The sequence below is a fragment of the Artibeus jamaicensis genome, unplaced genomic scaffold (genome assembly GCF_021234435.1).
Source record: "Artibeus jamaicensis isolate MK-2021 breed Jamaican fruit bat unplaced genomic scaffold, CSHL_Jam_final contig_886, whole genome shotgun sequence".
Taxonomy (NCBI): Eukaryota; Metazoa; Chordata; class Mammalia; order Chiroptera; family Phyllostomidae; genus Artibeus; species Artibeus jamaicensis.
In genome coordinates this window covers 3,487,805-3,506,297 of record NW_026522002.1, presented here as the reverse complement: position 1 = coordinate 3,506,297, position 18,493 = coordinate 3,487,805, and the positions used below count along the sequence as shown (strand labels likewise).

The 18,493-nt window shown below is 36.5% G+C and overlaps 1 pseudogene; it reads right to left on the bottom strand.

Moving 5' to 3' along the window:
* Nucleotides 1–12,694: 12,694 nt before the first annotated feature.
* LOC119045192 (ubiquitin-like) lies at nt 12,695–13,082 on the bottom strand (annotated as a pseudogene).
* Between the last annotated feature and the right edge of the window lie 5,411 nt (nt 13,083–18,493).

The window sequence follows — 18,493 nt, the reverse complement described above, 5'->3', positions numbered from 1 at the left end:
GAGAGAAGTCTTATAAGTGTAGACAAACAGAAGAAAACACTTCACCACAGCATTACTGGTAAGGTGTGTGGATAAGGCCTGACAGGGTTGACTGGGCTTCCGCAACAGCACGTGAAGTCCTGGAGAGATATTTCAGTGCCTAGAGGGCTCCACCTGAGAAGTGTTTAATCTAAATCCTAAGCTGGGCTCCCTAGGCTACAGCATCAGAACCAGGAGAAAACTGACATAATATATGGCTATGAAAAGCAATGGGTTTCTTTCCATTAGAGAGAGAAAGCTGGAGATACAGACAGCCTCTTAGAGAACCAACACACCAAAATTCATTTGCAGCCACTTACCCTGGGCTCCATCAGAAGAAAGGCAGAGTGGACTAAAGACACATGAGGAAAGTCTGGGGTTGGTGGCTCTGGGGAGAGAATTAAAGGGATATGCTCCTGGATCCCTGTGCTGAGTCATTTCCCATACCATGGGAGTCATCTTTCTCAGACAGAGCAATACTTTTTAAATGGCATCAACCTATGGGGAAGCAATATCCCAACCCACAGGAATTACTCTGCCTCACCCTGTGGTACTTTGGCCCTACTACTGAAAAAATATACCTGGCAGATTTTCACTCTTTAAGTCAAATAGAAAGCATGTAGGAAGCGGTGGATCTCTGAGAGTTCTGAGATTTTTAGCTTACCCTCCACAAAGCCCACTGATAATAAAAAGCAGCCCTGGTGTTTAGCATCATTCCTTCTGTGCAAAAACAGGCTCAGCACAGGAGCCATAATTTGTGTATTTCTGATAACTCCAAACAGGTGTCCCAGGGCCTTTCACATGTAGATTTTGACTTAGGCCTGCACTAGAGTCCTTGCAGATCTACTTATTACATAGAAACAAATACAAAGAGGCAGCCAAAATAAAAAGATAAAGAAATAGTCACCAAATGAAAGAACAAGAGAATTCTTGAGAAGAAGAACTAGATAAAATTGAGGTATGCACTTTATCAAATAGAGTTTAGAGTAAAGATTATAAGAGCTACTTAAGAGCATAAACAAACATAAAGACCATAAAAAAGGACCAATCAAAACAAAGAAGACAATATGTGAAATAAATAATATACCAGAAAGAAAAAAACAGTAGGTTGCATGAAGCAGAGGACTGAATCATTTCAGAGAGTGATTTGGAAGACAAGGCAGAAAAAAACACACAACCAGCAAGAAGAGAAAAGAATTTTTAAAAATGAGGAGAGTTTAAAAAACGTTTGGGACAATGAAGCATAACGAAAATCTCATCATGGCAATACCACAAGGAAAAGAGACTGAGCAAGGGATCAGGAACCTATTTGAATATATAATGACCCCAAATCTCCCTAATCTGGTGAAGGAAAAAGACCACAACTCCAAAAAGCATAGAGAATCCCATATAAGTAGGACCTAAAGAGGCCTACACCAAGACACATCATAATTAAAATGGCAAAGCTTAAACTCAAGAAGAGAATCCTAAAAGCCACAAGAGAAAAGAAGGTATTTACACAAGGGAGCCCCAAGTAGACTGTCATCTGACTTTTCAATAGAAACATTTCAGGCTGGAAGGGTATGGCATGAAATATTCAAGGTGATGAAAGCAAGGACCTACAACCGAGGCCACATTATCCAGCAAAACTATCATTTTATTTTATTTTTTTTTAATTTTTTAAATTTTATTTAGTTATTTTTCAAGTACAGTTTTTTTGTCTATTTCTCCCATCCCAGCCTCCCCCCGCCCCTTGCTCCCCACCTCCCTCCCATTTCCACCCCCCTTAGTTCTCGTCCCTGTGTCCTTCCTATTTGTTCCTTCAAATCCCTCCACCTTTTTTTCCCTTAACTTCCCTTCCTTCTCCCCTCTGGTCACTATCCCCTTGTTCTCTATTTCAGTGTCTTGGTTTTTTTTTTTCCTGCTTGCTTGTTTGTTTTGTTGTTTAGCTTCCTGTTAAAGGTGAGATCATATGGTATTTGTCTTTCAATGCCTGGCTTATTTCACTCAGCATAATGCTTTCCAGTTCCATCCATGTTGTTGCAAAGGGTAGTAGCTCCTTCTTTCTCTCTGCTGCATAGAATTCCATTGTGTATATGTACCACAATTTTTGGATCCATTCATTTACTGATGGGCACCTAGGTTGCTTCCAACTCTTGGCTATTGTAAATTGTGCTGCTATGAACATTGTGGTGCTTAGGTCTTTGATATTGATGTCTTAGGATTCTTAGGATATAATCCCAGCAGTGGAATTGCTGGGTCAAAAGGCAGGTCGATTTTTATTTTTCTGAGAAAATTCCGTACTGTTTTCCATAATGGTTGTACCAGTCTGCAACCCCACCAACAGTGGACTAAGGACCCCTTTTCCCCACAACCTCTCCAACATTTGTTGTTTGTTGCTTTCTTTATGATAGCCATCCTGACTGGTGTAAAGTGGTATCTCATTGTGGTTTTAATTTGCATCTCTCTGATAGCTAATGATATTGAGCATCTCTTCATGTGTCTCTGAATGATCTGTATGTCCTCCTTGGAGAAGTGTTTGTTCAAGTCCTTTTCCCATTTTTTAGTTGGGTTGGGTGTCCTCTTAGAGTGGAGTCATGTAAGTTCTTTGTATATGTTGGAGATTAAACCTTTGTCTGAGGTATCATTGCCAAATATGTTTTCCCATACAGTTGATTGTCTTGCTAATTTAATATTGTTCTCTTTAGCCACGCAGAAGCTTTTTATTTTGATGAGATCCCATTTGTTTGTTCTTTCCTTTACATTCCTTGCTCTAGGGGACATATCAGTAAAAATGTTGGTGTGTGAAATATCTGAGATTTTCTTGCCGATGTTCTCCTCTAGGACTTTAATGGTGTCACGGCTTACATTTAAGTCTTTTATCCACCTTGAATTTATTTTGGTGTATGGTGTAAGTCTGTGCTCAAGTTTCATTTTTTTGCACGTAGCTGTCCAGTTCTCCCAACACCATTTGTTGAAGAGGCTATCTTTACTCCACTTTATGTTATCGCCCCCTTTGTCAAATATTAATTGACTGTAGAGAGTTGGGTTGATTTCTGGGCTCTCTGTTCTGTTCCATTGGTCTATGTGCCTGTTTTTATGCCAGTACCAGGCTGTTTTGATTACAGTGGCCTTGTAATACAGTTTGATATCAGGTATTGTGATCTACTTTATTCTTGTTTCTCAAAAGAGCAGTTGCTATTCGGGCTCATTTATGGTTCCATATAAATTTTCGAAGTGTTTGTTCTATGTCTGTGAAATATGCCATTGGTACTTTAATAGTTATTGCATTGAATTTGTATATTGCTTTGGGTAGTATGGACATTTTGATGGTGTTAATTCTTCCAATCCATGAACAAGGTATATGTTTCCATTTGTTTGTGTCTTCCTTGATTTCTTTCTTCAGGGCTGTGTAGTTTTCTGCATACAGGTTTTTTACCTCCTTAGTTAGGTTTATTCCCAGATAGAACTTTACGAATTATTTCTTATGCCAGATCACCCCGGATCCCGCTCTAGCCAGCAAGGGTCTGCACTGCCTCCCCCAACAAAGGTTTTAGGCTTAAGTGGATTAGAGCCAGGAAGCGCTTCTCCCAGATGGAAATTGGGACTCGTCTATGTCAGAATAGCGGGGAAGTGAGGGTCCATCACTCCCTCTTTGTTGCAGCCCCCCAAGTCCTTCCATGACAGCCTCCCAAGTGATCATGTCTGGCTTAGGTTACCCCTCCTCCGAGGGGTCTTACCAGTCATGGACTATTCAACCATGCATTGGGGGCAGGGGAAGAGGCAGAACAGCACTGCTGCCAGAGACAAGCTTTGTCTCCTTAGTGGCTCACATTCTGGAGGTTGTTTACTCAGCCTTAGCCATGGGGGGGGGGGCAGTTACAACTCCTGAAACCAGGCAGAGCAGTTCCCAACAAATGACAACAAAGTGGACAACATGGAAGAACTAGATAAATTCCTAGAAACACACAATCTTCCAAAACTGAATCAGAAAGAATCAGATAATATGAGTGGACAGATTATACCTAGTGAAATTGAAGCAATAATCAAAAAACTCATGACAAGCAAAAGCCTTGGACTGGGCAGCTTCACAAGGGAATTTTCACAAATATACAGAGAAGAAATAACACCTCTCCTTCTCAAACTATTTCAAAAAGTTCAAGAGAAGGGAGTGCTCCCAAACTCATTTTACAAGACCAACATTATCCTAAGTCCAAAACCAGATAAAGACTATACAAAGAAAGAAAATTATAGGTCAATATCCCTGGTCAACATAGATGCTAAAATCCTCAACAAAATATTAGCAAATTGAATACAGCAATGAATCAAAAGATCATACACCATGATCAAGTGGGATTTATTCCAGGAATGCAAGGTTGGTACAACATTTGCAAATCAAAAAATGTGATTCACTACATACACAAAATGAAAAATAAAAATGACATGATCATATCAAGAGATGCAGAAAAATAATTTGATGTAATCCAGCACCCATTCATGATAAAAATTTTCATCAAAGTGGGAATAGGGGCAAAATATCTAATTGTGACACATATGACAAACCCACTGTCAGCATCATTCTCAACAGGCAAAAACTACAAGTGTTCCCCTTATGATCAGGAAAAAAAGTGATTTCCCCTTTCATCTCTATTATTCAATGTAGTACTGGGAGTCCTAGGCATAGCAATCAGACAAGAAGAAATAAAAGGTTTTCATATTGGAAAGGAAGAAGTAAAACACTATTTGCAGGTGACAAGATACTGTACATGGGTAACCCCCAAGATTCCACCAAGAAACTACTAGATCTGATAAATGAATTCAGCAAAATAGCAGGATGCAAAATTAATAGGCAGAAATTACTGACATTCTATATGCCAATAATGATCTAACAGAAAGGGAAATTAAGAAAATAATCTCATTCTCAATTGCTTCAAAAAAAATAAAATACATAGGAATAAACCCTAACCAGGGATGTAAAAAAACCTGTACTTGGTAAATTATAAGACACTGAAAAACATTTGAAGATGGCACAAATAAGTGGAAAGACATACCATATTCATGGATAGAAAGAATTAACATCAATAGAATGTCCATGCTAGCCATGCATTCTGTAGATTCAACACAATTCCTATTAAGATTCCAATGGTGTATTTCACAGAAGTAGAACAAATATTTCAAAAATTTATATGGAATCACAAAAGGTGATCCTGAGACAAAAGAAAAAAATTGAAGGAATCACACTACCTGTATCAAACTATCCTATAAGGCCATAGTAATCAAAGGAGGATAATACTGGCATAAAAACAGACAGATCAAGGGAACAGAATAGTGAACCCAGAAATAAACCAACACCATTATAGTTAATTAATATTCAAAACAGGAAGCAAGCACAAATAATGGGCAAAAGATAGTTTATTCAGTAAAGGGTTTTGAGAGAATTAGACAGATACATGCAGAAATAGGAAACTAGACAGCTTTCTTATGCCATACCAAAAAAACATTCAGAATGAAATAAGGAGTTAAATTTTAAACCTGAAACAATAAATATTATAGAAGAAAACACAGGCCACAAAAGTCTCAAATTTTGTTCATAGCAATATTTTGTCAGATATACCTCCCCAGGCAAAAGAAAAAAAATAAACAAATGGGAATACATCAAACTAAAAGGGTTTTGCACATAATAGGAAAACACCAACAAACTAAAAAGATAGCCCACAGAATTTGAGAACATATTTGCCAATACACGTGATAAGAAGTTAATATCCAAAATTTATAAAGAACTTACATAACTCAACACCAAACAAACAAACAACCCAATTTAAAAATGGGCCAAGGACCTAAATATAGACACTTATCCAAATAGGACATACAGATGGCCAATAAACATATGAAAAATGCTCAACATTAGTAATCACTAGAGAAATGCAAATTTAAACCACAATGAGATATCATCTCACACCTGTCAAAATGGCCATCATCAATAAATCAATGAACAAGTGCCAACCAGGATGTGGAGAAAGGAGAAGACTTTTGCACTGTTGGTGGAATGCAGATTGGTGTAGCCACTGTGGAAAGCAATGTGGAGATACCTAAAAATAATTAAAAATGGGTCTGCCTTTTGACCCAGCAGTCCCACTTCTCAAAATATGTCTGAATGAACCCAAAACACTAATTTGAAAGAAGTTAAGCACCCTGTATTTATTGCAATGTTATTTATTATTGCCAAGACATAGCAGCAGCCCGTGTCCATCAATAGATGAGTGGATAAAGCATGTCTGGGATATTTACACAATGGAATACTAGTCAGACGTAACAAAGAGAAAATTTTATCCTTGGCCAAATATGGGTGGACCTAGAAAGCATCATCCTATGTAAAGCTAGCCAGTCAGATGAAGACAAATACCATATGACTTCACTCATATGTGGAATCTAATGAACAAACTGAACAAACAAAATAGAGACAGACTCATAGATAGAAAGCAGGATGACAGTTAAGAGTGGGCTAGTGGGTGGAGAGACTGATCAAAAAGGAAAAAGGAGTCATGGACATTAACAACAGTGTGGTGATTGCAGGGATAGGGAGGAGGACATAAGAGAATGAAATTGTAATGGAAAAAAATTAAATAAAAACATGGAAAATAAAAGAAAAAATAAACATAAGGTAAGAAATATTTGAAAGGTATGCAGAGAACTGGAAATACTTTTGAGGCAATATTTTTCAAGATATCACAAGCCAAACAAATAGAATAATGAGTGTATATTCAGAGTAAAAATTTTGTTTCTCCTTCATATTTACAGAAAAGTGTTTACTAATTGCAAAAAGGTGACTAGTTTTCTAAGTTAATGATATAAAGGAAATAAAGTCATAAAAATATCTAAAGTGACTGAGTAGCTTATTTGATTATATAAGCTTACAAAAATTTTGAATTTGAAATTCTTTAGGCAGAGCTTCCCATTGGAAAAAAATCACACAGCTTTCTGAAAAAGATATCTCTGAGAATTTATTTTTAATTAGTTTTATCAATTTTTATTAACTATAAAATTTGTTTCGGCATAGTATAATTTTTAAGCCAATTGTACATGTATTTGAATGAAATGTGACCACATAAAAACCTTCAATAATCTTGTGGAACTTAGGCACCATGAAACTTGAGATGTAGCTGTTGTGTTAGTTACAGTTTCTTGGTTACAAGCAACAGAAATTGATCTGGTAATCTCAGGCAAAAAAAGAATTTATTGGCAGGCTCTAAGAGGCTCACAAAAAATTAATGTAAGCCTGGAGTACCATTTTTGGAATGCAGGCATAAATCTGAAACTAAGTAGCCCTAAAGGGAGAACAAGAGAAAATATTCACACCAAAGAATAATTAGACTTGTGCAACACCATTCATACATGTACCTCAAGATCCTCACAATTCTGCATAACTAGTTGAGAATTCCAGCAGGAGAGCCTCTGGTTAGATGAATTTGTGTGCTTATTCCATGGCAAGAGGGAAAAGAGACCCACTCCATTTTTTGTGGTCAGCAGCAGCCAGTAATGTCTAAAATTCTACATAACTTGGGATTTTCAAAACAACAACAAAAAAGGAAACTATAAAATAAAGGGATGTTGGCTCAGGATATGAAGTTCTGCATTAAAATTATAGAAATTAAGAATCTTTACAGATATAAATGTTGAGATTAACCACTCCACAAGTCCTGTTCATCCAATTGGTCAGCAGAAACCTTAAAGGCTGGAGATGGAATATTTCTTCTCCAGTGAATCTGACTAGTCCAACAGCAAATCCCTAACAGTGACACTGTGGTTTTCTCAATGAACTAGCCTAGATATATCAGTCTATAGTGAGACATATTGTCAGTAGCTGACTATTCAGGAATACAAAGCTTTCAATCCACTTTTTACTTTCTTGCTCTTAAAATATGAGCAGACAAGCAAAGACTGCCTAATATCTTACTTAGCAAAAGCTCCAGTATGAAGGGTACTAGCCTAAACATACAAACAGAAATAAGCAAGTTGTTGGGAGCAGGAATACAAAATTTTTTTAAATTATATTTTATTGATTTTGCTATTACAGTTGTCCTGCTTTTCCCACTTTGCACCCCTCCACCCAGCAGCCCTCACTTCCTCAGGCAATCCCTCCAACATTGTTCATGTCCATGGGTCAATGCATATAATTTCTTTAGCTACTCCATTCCCTATACTGTACTTAACAGTCCCATGGTTATTTTGTAACTACCTATTTGTACTTCTTAACCCCCTCACCACTTCACCAATTCTCACCCTCCCCTGTCCCATCTGGCAACCTTCTGGTAATTAACTTCTTTTCTCTTGCTTTTTAAGAGTTTCTCTTTACCTTTAACCTCTGGTCTTTTAATAATGATGTGTTTTGGAGTGGGCCTCTTTACATTAATCATAATTGGGATTCCCTGTGCTTCCTGGACTTACGTGTCTATTTCCTTCACCAAATTATGAAAGTTTTCTTTCAATATTTTCCAGATAAATTTCCAATTTCTTGTTCTTTCTCTTCTCATCACACACCCCTATGTGGCAAATGTTGGACTCTTAAAGTTGTCCCAGAGGCTGTTTATACTATCCTCATTTTTTTGGATTCTTTTTTCTTTTTATTGTACTGTGTGGTTGTTTTCTGGTTCCTTATGTTCCAAATCATTGATTGGACTCTTGACTTCATTCATTCTACTGTTGTTTCCTGTAAATTCTTATTTATTTCAATTAGTGTATTCCTTGTTTCTGACTGGGTCTTTTTTATGCTGCTGATGTCCTCGCTAAGTTCCTTGAGCATCCTTATAACCAGTGTTTTGAACTCTGCATCTGATAGGTTGCTTATGTCCATTTTGTTTAGCTCTTTCTCTGGAGTTTTTATCTGTTCTTTTATTTGGGCCATGTTTCTTTGTCTTCTCATTTTGGCAGCCTCCCTGTGTTTCTATGTATTAGGTAGAGCTGCTTTGACTCTATGTCTTCATAGTATGGCTTAATGTAATAAGTGCCCTGTAGGGTCCAGTGGCACAGCCTCCCCTTTCACCCAAACTGGATACTTGAAGTGTTCATGCACCTTCATGAGGTCTGAGTACACCCTCCTCTTGTAGTTGAGCCTTGGTTTCTGTTGGCAGATCAATGGGAAGGATTTACCCAAGCCAGTCACGTGCGAGGACTGGCTATGACCACTATCCAGTAACCTCCACCTTCCGTGGAGGATCATCTATGCAGGGATAAGGTGTTGATGGTCTGATGTGGTCTATAGCTGTCTACTGGGTGCATTGGCCTTGGGGTTTCTGGGGTGGTGCAGGCCAAGGTCAGCCCCCCACCTGTGTTTTGTCTGGGGCATCCTGCCTGAGCTATAAAGCAATCTGCAATGGCTGCTACTTGTGCTGGGCTTGGAGATTCCCAGGTGAGGTCAAGCTGTGACACTAATCTGGATGACACTATGGCTCACTGAAGCCAGTTGTTTGTTTGATAGGATTTAGAATTGAAGACCAGCCATTCACATGGAAAAGCAGCTTGGGTGGGTCCATGAGTTAGATAGGGTAGAGACTCTGGGTAGGAGACTCTGGATCTCCAAGGTGGGTCACACAGTGTCAGCCAGTTGATGGAGCCTCACATATGGCACCAGCCTACCAGCTCTGTGGGGAGAGGGCTCAGCAAAGAACAATGGCCTCTGCTTGCCCTTATGCCAGACACTTCAGTCTCTCCCTATATACTACTGATGGTCCTCAAGCTGCCACCCCAGTACTGGAGCTCAGAGGGAGCAAGTCTTATAGCTGAGTTCATATGTGTGTTCCCCAAGAGGAACTGCTTAGGGCTCCACCAGCCTCCTCCACCAACTCAATCCCTGCTGGTTTTCACAACCAGAAGTTGTGGGGACTTATCTTTCTGGAACTGGAATCCTGGGCTGGGTGTCCTGATATAGATCTGGGACTCCTCACTCCTGAGATACCCCTCCTAAGTTTTTATCTAGTCGGGTGTAAGGTCAGCCTGTTCTGTATCCATGTCCCTCCTACTAGATGGATGAATGTGGTTTCTTCAATTCCATAGTTGTCAGACTTCCACTAAACTTGATTTCTGATGCCCCTGAGTGATGGTTGTTCTATATTTTCATTGTAATTTTGATATATTTGTGCAAAATGTGAGCCATGTCTGCCTATGTCACCATTTTGACTGGAAACCCATCCCAAAATCTTAAAATTAAAAAAACAATCTGTCATTAGTATCTACAGAGCTAGGAGATGACAATATTAAATCTGTAAAACAAAATCGGAAATTTAAAGAACAAAAATAAAGGTGTTAGAAATTAAATTTAAAATAGAAGAAATAAAATTCTCAGTAGAAGGACTAGATTATAGAATTGATAAAATCTCACGAAAACTGAGAAAATGCTTCTGAAATTAATGTGAAAAGTCATGGAGCTAGAAAGTAGGAGGGAAAGGGTGAGATAATTAGAATATGTCATTAGGAAGTTCCACATTCAAATGTTCTTTATAGAAATAAAAATTATGAAATACAAAATTTGAAAAGCATACTGTTTTCAGCGCAATGTATGAAGTAGAACCACACCATAAAACATTACAAAATCACAGAACCCTAAGGACAAAAAGAGAGATCTAAAAACTTGCAAAGATTTAAGACATATCATATCAAAGGAAAGATAAAAAGCCAGAATCCCAGTGTATGCATCAAAAATAACTACAATATAGAATGAAACAATAGATCAAAAGATAAAATTATATGTTTATTTTTAGAGACTTGGAGGTAAATACAAAAATAAATAGCTAAGAGTTATTGTCTTGGGAGATTGAAAAAGTGATGTATGTGCACATGGAAGCTTTTTTTAAATCATAAAACTTACAGAAATCATTATTTTTAAGTACATTATATAAAGAAAAATTATAAAGAGTGTGAGAGAGATTGATTCACTATTGTACTGGAGTACCGGAGAATGATTTGGTGACTAATCTGATGAAAATGTTTGAAAACCAATTCAAATTAGTTTAAAAACAACAAATTGAAGATGGAATATTTTGGCTCTCATTAGTTAGGAAGGATTCTGGGACATACCAGAATATCAAAGTCAGGGTTGCAGGAATCCAGACTTCATGACTTTGCTTGGCTGTATTACAAAGACAAGGATTCTACATAAACCATATAAGAAGGCCATTGGAAGTCCCACATTTACAGTTTTCCACCTTAGCAATCCAAGTGGAATGAGAGCTTCTTTATCCCAGTGTTCTGTTCATATACCCATTTGTTAGGACAGACCTCTAAGAGTAGCTGAGCTTGGGTCAGATATCCTTCCCTGGCTAGATTGGACAAGAGTACAATATCAAGGCATGGTATTGTGATTGACTTTATCTTTCCTTGTCCCTCACATCATATCTTCTTCACCTACCTTTTCCTACAGACAACACTGAAGTAACTACTTTTGTATACTTAAAACCTGTCACTACTTTGCCTCAACTAACCCAGGGCTTCTGCAATGCCATAAGAAAAATTCCTGCTGCAAAGCCTGGATGTGTAACAGAGTGCACATCCCATGAGGCAACTCGTGATCAGTGGAATCTGGGAACCTGTGGATAAAAGTTTTTCTCTTCTGTCCCTCAGTCCAGCCTTCTAAGATGTATTCTTCATGGCTCCTCAGAAGATACAGTGGAGTTAAACGCCAGCTGCCCTCAATAGTGACTAACTTAAAAATACACAATTAGTTTGCTTATCCTTCCTTGTATGTTTCTCACCTACTTCCACTCCTCTTTTCTTCTTCCCAAAGATCATGTCCATAATCTAGAATCATATTTCAGGTTCTTCTTTCTGGGGAGAATTCAGAAGTCTACCTTAGATGCCCTGAGCTATGGATTTCAGATACATCATCAGTGTCTTCTGAATGTCAGCTGAGAAGGTGTAAAATGTAGATTTTTTTTACCTTCATAACCATTCATTTTCATATAGACTATTTTTCCAGTAAATCCTAATTAAATATAAGCCGATTATTAAGTAGAAGAGAATTAGGCAAACAAATATATAAATTATTTCCTTATATACTGTAAAGCAGCAGAGATGGTATACAGTATGATTGGAACCCTCTATCTACTGAGGAGTTGATGTGAGATATTCTTAGGGTAAAAGCATGTTAAAGTGATGGTAAATATGGGTGTTAGTTTATAACCTCATTAATAACTGAGTGATTTTTTTAAAGGGACTTTTTAATTACACCCAGAATCAAAAAAATAAAATAAGGTATTTTGTACTTGGATGTTTCTAAAGTTGGCCCATTTAAACAGTCTTTTTTTTAAAGAAATTGTTTAAATTATTATATTTTAGTTTATTTTTTAAAATACTTTATTTATTTCTAGAGAGAGGGCAAAGGAAGAAGAAAAAGAGGGAGAGAAACGTTGATGTGGGAGAGAAACATTGATTGGTTGCCCACCCCTCCCACGTGTCGCAACTGGGGACTGAATTGCAAACCTAGATATATGCCATGATTGGGACTCAAACCTTTTGCTTCGCATGACAGGTCCCAACCAACTGAACCACACTGACCAGGGTTATTTTTTTAAAATTGTTGTCCTACTGTAAGTGTTTTTGGGTGTTTTTTTTTCCCTGTCAATGAAAGAGAAACTTTATTGATGCCCCAGGGTCACAAGGATTAGGCAGGACCACCTTATAGGCCAGAGGAGGTGATGGAGTGGGCTTATTTAACTTTCTCTTTGGGGTGCAGGTTGTTGGTGTGGCCACATTTCTTCGTGCAGTAGTTGACAGCGTGGTGGTGCCGGTGGGCATAACACTTGGCGGCAGATCATCTTGTTGCAGTTGTACTTATGGGCAAGCTGGAGGACTGAAGACTCGATGATGCCACCACACAGAAGAAGCACCAAGTGCAGAGTGGACTCTTTCTGAACTTTGTAGTCTGAGAGAGTGCTGCCATCCTACAGCTGTTTGCCTGCAAAAATCAGTTGCTTCTGGTCAGGTAGGTTGCCCTCCTTATCTTGAATTTTAGCTTTGACATTCTCAATGGTGTCACTGGGCTCAACTTCAGGGGTGATGGCCTTGCCAGTCAGGGTCTTTGCAAAGATCTGCATCTCTGTGTCTGCTGGGAAGGCTGCACGGTCACCACAACCAACACGCTCTGCCACCTCACTGGGAAGAAAGAGCTAAGTGATTTTGAAATTGCCTTAGTTCTCTTATTACCTAAACAAATTCAATTTTGGTTGTTATTTTTTGAAATATTCAGATTGTACATGGATCAAATAATATAGTCCTTATGCTTTACAAAAATGGTAATATTAATATGGCAAATCTATATACTTAAAAAGGTTTAGGATGATTATTCCAAACTGCTGTAGAATCATCATTTATATTCTTTATACCATGTGTTATAATTTTTTATACTTACATTCCTCCATTAAATTGTAATGATCTTGAAGACAGAAGCTCTTTCTTCTTCACATCTAACAATGAGTATTGGTTCCTAACAATGAGTATTACACATAGGATATAAGAAACAAATGTTTTATTCTCTAATTTTTATTGATTATGACAATTACTCATTAATAAATAATTAAATTATTCTCATGGCAAACCATAGAAATAAGTAAAAAGATGAAAATAAAGAAATAATTGCACAATTCAGGCATAATCAACAGTAATGATTTAGTGTATATTCTTCTAGTCTATTTTTTCAATTTTATACACTTAAGCATAATACACACTGATGTGCACTGATATATATGGTACATATAGAATAAAATGAGATCATAATAAACATAATACTTTCATTCCCTGAGTTTTAATAATATCACAATAATTTTTAGTATTTTATTAGATTTTGTACTTAAAAATTAAACTTCACTGGATTAAATCAGTTATAAAAATATGTAAGGAAAGATTATTTCCCCATTCTCCCATAGTCCATATCTCAGAAGTAAACTATATTAATAATTTGACATCCATACCTTCCCCTATATGTTCCTATAAACATAAACAGAAGCACATAAACATGTATGAGATTTTAACTCATTCAAGACACTTTCATACACCCTTTGGATCACAGTATGGAGAAGCGAACTTAAAAAAATGTCAGCATTTTGTTTTCAGGAGTTTGATAAGATATACACAATTTTTACTCATATTAGACTACTTTTACTAGTACTTAGATTCTGAATCTATACTGTCAGTCTGTCTTAGAAAACATTTCTGGTAAATATGGTTTCTATATAGATAAAAGATAAGTAAATGGCTCCTTTTGCAAATATTAATGTTAAAGACCCAAAGATAAATATCTGTTAAATTTAAATACCATTGAACATTGGTGTCTAAAGATAAATATCTGTTAAATTTAAATACCATTCAACATTGAGTATAATTATTTCCTCTCAAGTGCCAAGGAATATTTGTTGTCGTCTTATCTAGAATGTGGAAAATTAGACTTCTCTTCTCTCCAACCTTCTTTAAAAGGAGCCATAGGAAAAGAACTTGAAGGTTAAAGCAATAGTCCTTGGGTTTACAGAAAAAGACACCTACAAAATTATTAAAAACACGTAAATTTACTAAGCTGCTTGTCAAACTTACTTTAGTCTAATTAAATGGTTGTTTTCCTCACTTCCTGTAATTTATTTTACCCTAGATAAGAGGCAAATATATCAGCCTCTGAATAGTATTAAATATTTCTCTCATAATATACCATCAACAAAGTCCTGCTGAATTAATGAATTGTGTGCATGTTTGAAAATGGGATTTTACTTGTCTAATTGTGGCATCGGTTGTCATGGCAACTATCAGCCAATCAGTGAATAAGTGCCTTTACTTGGAAGTGTTTGGCTGAAGAAAGCTTTGTGCAGTTGTCAGCCTGAGATTTATGATGGTAAAACTATATTTGGCAGGCAAATCAATGTGTTGTCCACTCTTTGTGTTTCTGCCCTCATTTTAAGTCAACCCCTTGATATTAAAGTAGAATATTAAGAGGCCTTAGGTCTTTGGAGCAGTTTTGTTATTAATAGATCACTTTTTATAAACTGTGTATGGGGTGACTAGCTATTTGTATACATATCCAATGAAGGCATCCTTTGGTATTTCTTTGTATTTGTAACTGCAAATGTCAGATCTTGAAAGCAAGTATTAGAAGATATCTTTTTATGTGTACTATTAAAACATGTCGAGTGATTTATAAATCACCCTACATAGATAAACAGTGGATTAAAATTAGGCACTCTCATCCTGTCATCACTATAATATTAATCATTGGAGTTTGGGTCTTTAATGTTAATATGTACCTTTTAACAGTATATGTCACTACATATTAAATTACATGATAGCTGACAGATTTTAAATCAAAACATTTTTTTCTCTCCTTATGTCATAACATAAGAAAGAGTAATTTTGCTTACATAGAATATTGTTTAATTTTGCACATTTTCACAGTTTATATTTGCAATGAACTGAGATGTCTTTATCAGTACCTATTCTTGTTCACATACATACAAAAATAGGTGAGAAATATTTTCATTTATTGTACATAGAGCTAAACAAAGTAATTCCCATAAAATCAATACTATTTCATTAATGTTTAGTAAAGCAAAGTTGGGATAAAATACCAAGACTTCTCAGTTATTTATTTTCTTTCACCTTGAATGAATTTTGTTATCCAAAACACATTTTTAAAATGGTGAGGAAACACATGACTTCTGTGTCCTAATCAATCCAAACTAGAAAGACTTATTACATGTCCTGGAGTTTAGAATGAGTCATTTACTTTCACTCCTCATAAATTTTTAATATTCAGGGAATTATGGATAAATTGTACATAGCTAGTTGACATAAAATATTATATATCCATTGAGGAATGAGCAGGTGAGGTTGTTTGTGTATTAGTTAATGCTAAAAACAAAACCTCTTCTACAAATCCTCAGTCATCTTAATTTTGTCATCTGCTACTGTGCAAATTCATTCTAGAAGTGAAAACTGTGTGGAGTAGGCATGTAGCATGATGATACTTTGTCTAGAGTAAGCAAATCAATCAACTAATCTTTCTTTAGCTTATTGGATTAAATGTAAAGTAGATCTTTCTCCACTAGACTATGTGTTTATTATAATCTGTATAGTTATTATGATGATACATTTGTCTCCTCCATTAGACTATCAGATCCATAAAAGTAGAAACCACATCATATACATCACTGTGTGTTTAACATTTTGAATGATCAATGTTGAGTCACCAAAAATTTAAGTGAATATAGGTCAAACTGTTTTTTGAGAATATATTTATGGAAGTTGAAAATGTAGACCTTTTTGTCCTGGCTGGGTAGCTCAGTTGATTGAAACAGCATCCTATGCACCAGAAAGTTGCAGGTTTGATCCCCAGTCAGAGCTCATACCATACCTAAGTTATGGGTTCCACGTCCTTTTAGGAGGCAATCAGGAAACGACTAATCAATGTTTCTGCCTTTCTTCCTCTCTCTATTCCTCTCCTCCTCCCTCTCTCTCTAAGTTAAAACATATCCTCAGGTGAGGATTTAAAAAAAAAGAAAGAATGAATGAAGATGTAGGACTTTATTAGGTTTCTCTAAGCTCTCTTAAATTCTTTTAAAATTATTTTATTGTTGTTCGATTACAATTGTTTCCATTTTTCCCCACCACTCACCCCCCACCCCAACCAAACCTCCCTCTCTCCCTTGTTTCCACCCTTCACCTTTGCTTTTGTCCATGTGTCCTTTATACTAGTTCCTAAAAACCCTTCCCCCCACTGTCCCCTCCCCCCAGCTATTGTTAAATTGTTTTTAATTTCAAAGTTTCTGGATATATTGTGTTTTCTTTTTTCTTTTGTTGATTATGTACAAGTTAAAGGTGAGATGCTATGGTATTTGTCACTCACTGCCCAGCTTATTTCACTTAGCACAATGCTCTCCAATTCCATCCATGCTGTTACAAATGGTAGGAGCTCCTTCTTTCTCTCTGCTGTGTAGTATTCTATTGTGTAAATGTACCATTGTTTTTTGATCTACTCATTACTCATGGGCACTTAGGTTGCTTCCAGCACTTGGCTCTTGTAAATTGTGCTGCTATGAACATTGGGTTGGATAGGTTCTTTTAGATTGATGTTTCAGGGTTCTTAGGATAGAATCCTACCAGTGGAATTGCTAGGTCAAAAGACAGATCCATTTTCAGTTTTCTCAGGAAATTCCATACTGTTTTCCACAGTGGTTGTACTAGCCTGCAATCCCACAACAGTGCACTAGGGTCTCCTTTTCTCCACAACCACTCCAACACTTGTTTGTTGCTTTGTTTATGATGGCCATTCTGAACGGTGTGAGGTGATATCTCATTGTGTTTTTAATTTTCATCTCTCTGATAGCTAGCTATACTGAGCATCTTTTCATGTGTCTCTGGATCCTCTGTATGTCCTCCTTGGAGAAGTGTCTGTTCAAGTCCTTTGGCCATTTTTTAATTAGGTTGTTTGTCTTCCTGGAGTGGAGTCATGTGAGTTCTTTATATATTCTGGACATCAAACCCTTGACTGAAGTATCATTTGCAAATATGTTTTCCCATACAATTGGTTCTTTTTTCATTTTAATGCTGTTTTCTTTAGCCATACAGAAGACTTTAATTTGATGAGGTCCCATTTGTTTATTCTTTCCTTTATGTTCCTTTAAGGGACATATCAGTGAACATGTTGCAGTGTGGAATGTCTAAGATTTCCCTGCCAATGTTTTCCTCTAGGACTTTTATGGTGTTATGACTTATATTTAAGTCTTTTATCTATCTTGAATTTACTTTTGTGTATGGTATCAGTTGGTGATCAAGTTTCATTATTTTGCATGTAGCTGCCCACCTGTCCCAACACCATTTTTTGAAGAGGTTATTTTTACACTATTTTATGCTGCTGACCCCTTTATCAAGTATTAATTGACTGTAGAGACTGGGGTTTATCTCTGGGCTCTCTGTTCTGTTCCATTGGTCTTATGACAGTATCAGGCTATTTTGATTACAGTGGCCTTGTAATACAGTTTGGTATCAGGTATTGTGGTCCCTCCTTATTTGTTCTTCTTTCTCAAAATTGCTGCAGCTATTCGGGGTCATTTATGGTTCCATATAAATTTCTGAAATGTTTCTTTTATATCTGTGAAATATGTCATTGGTACTTTAGCAGGGATTGCATTGAATCTATAAATTGCTTTTGGTAGTGTGGACATTTTGATTATGTTAATTCTTCCAATCCATGAACATGGTACATGCTTCTATTTGTTTCTGTCTTTCTTAATTTTTTCTTCAGTGTTGTATAGTTTTCTGAGTTGAGGTCTTTTATGTCATTGGTTAGGTTTATTCCTAGGTACTTTATTTTTCTTGTATATCAAATGGAATTTTTTCCTGATTTCTGTTTCTGATATTTCATTGTAGGTATACAAAGTCAAAAATGACTTTGATTTCTGATTATTGAATTTGTATTTCACTGTTTTGCCAAATTCATTTATTAGGTTGAGTAGTTTTTTGGCCAAGT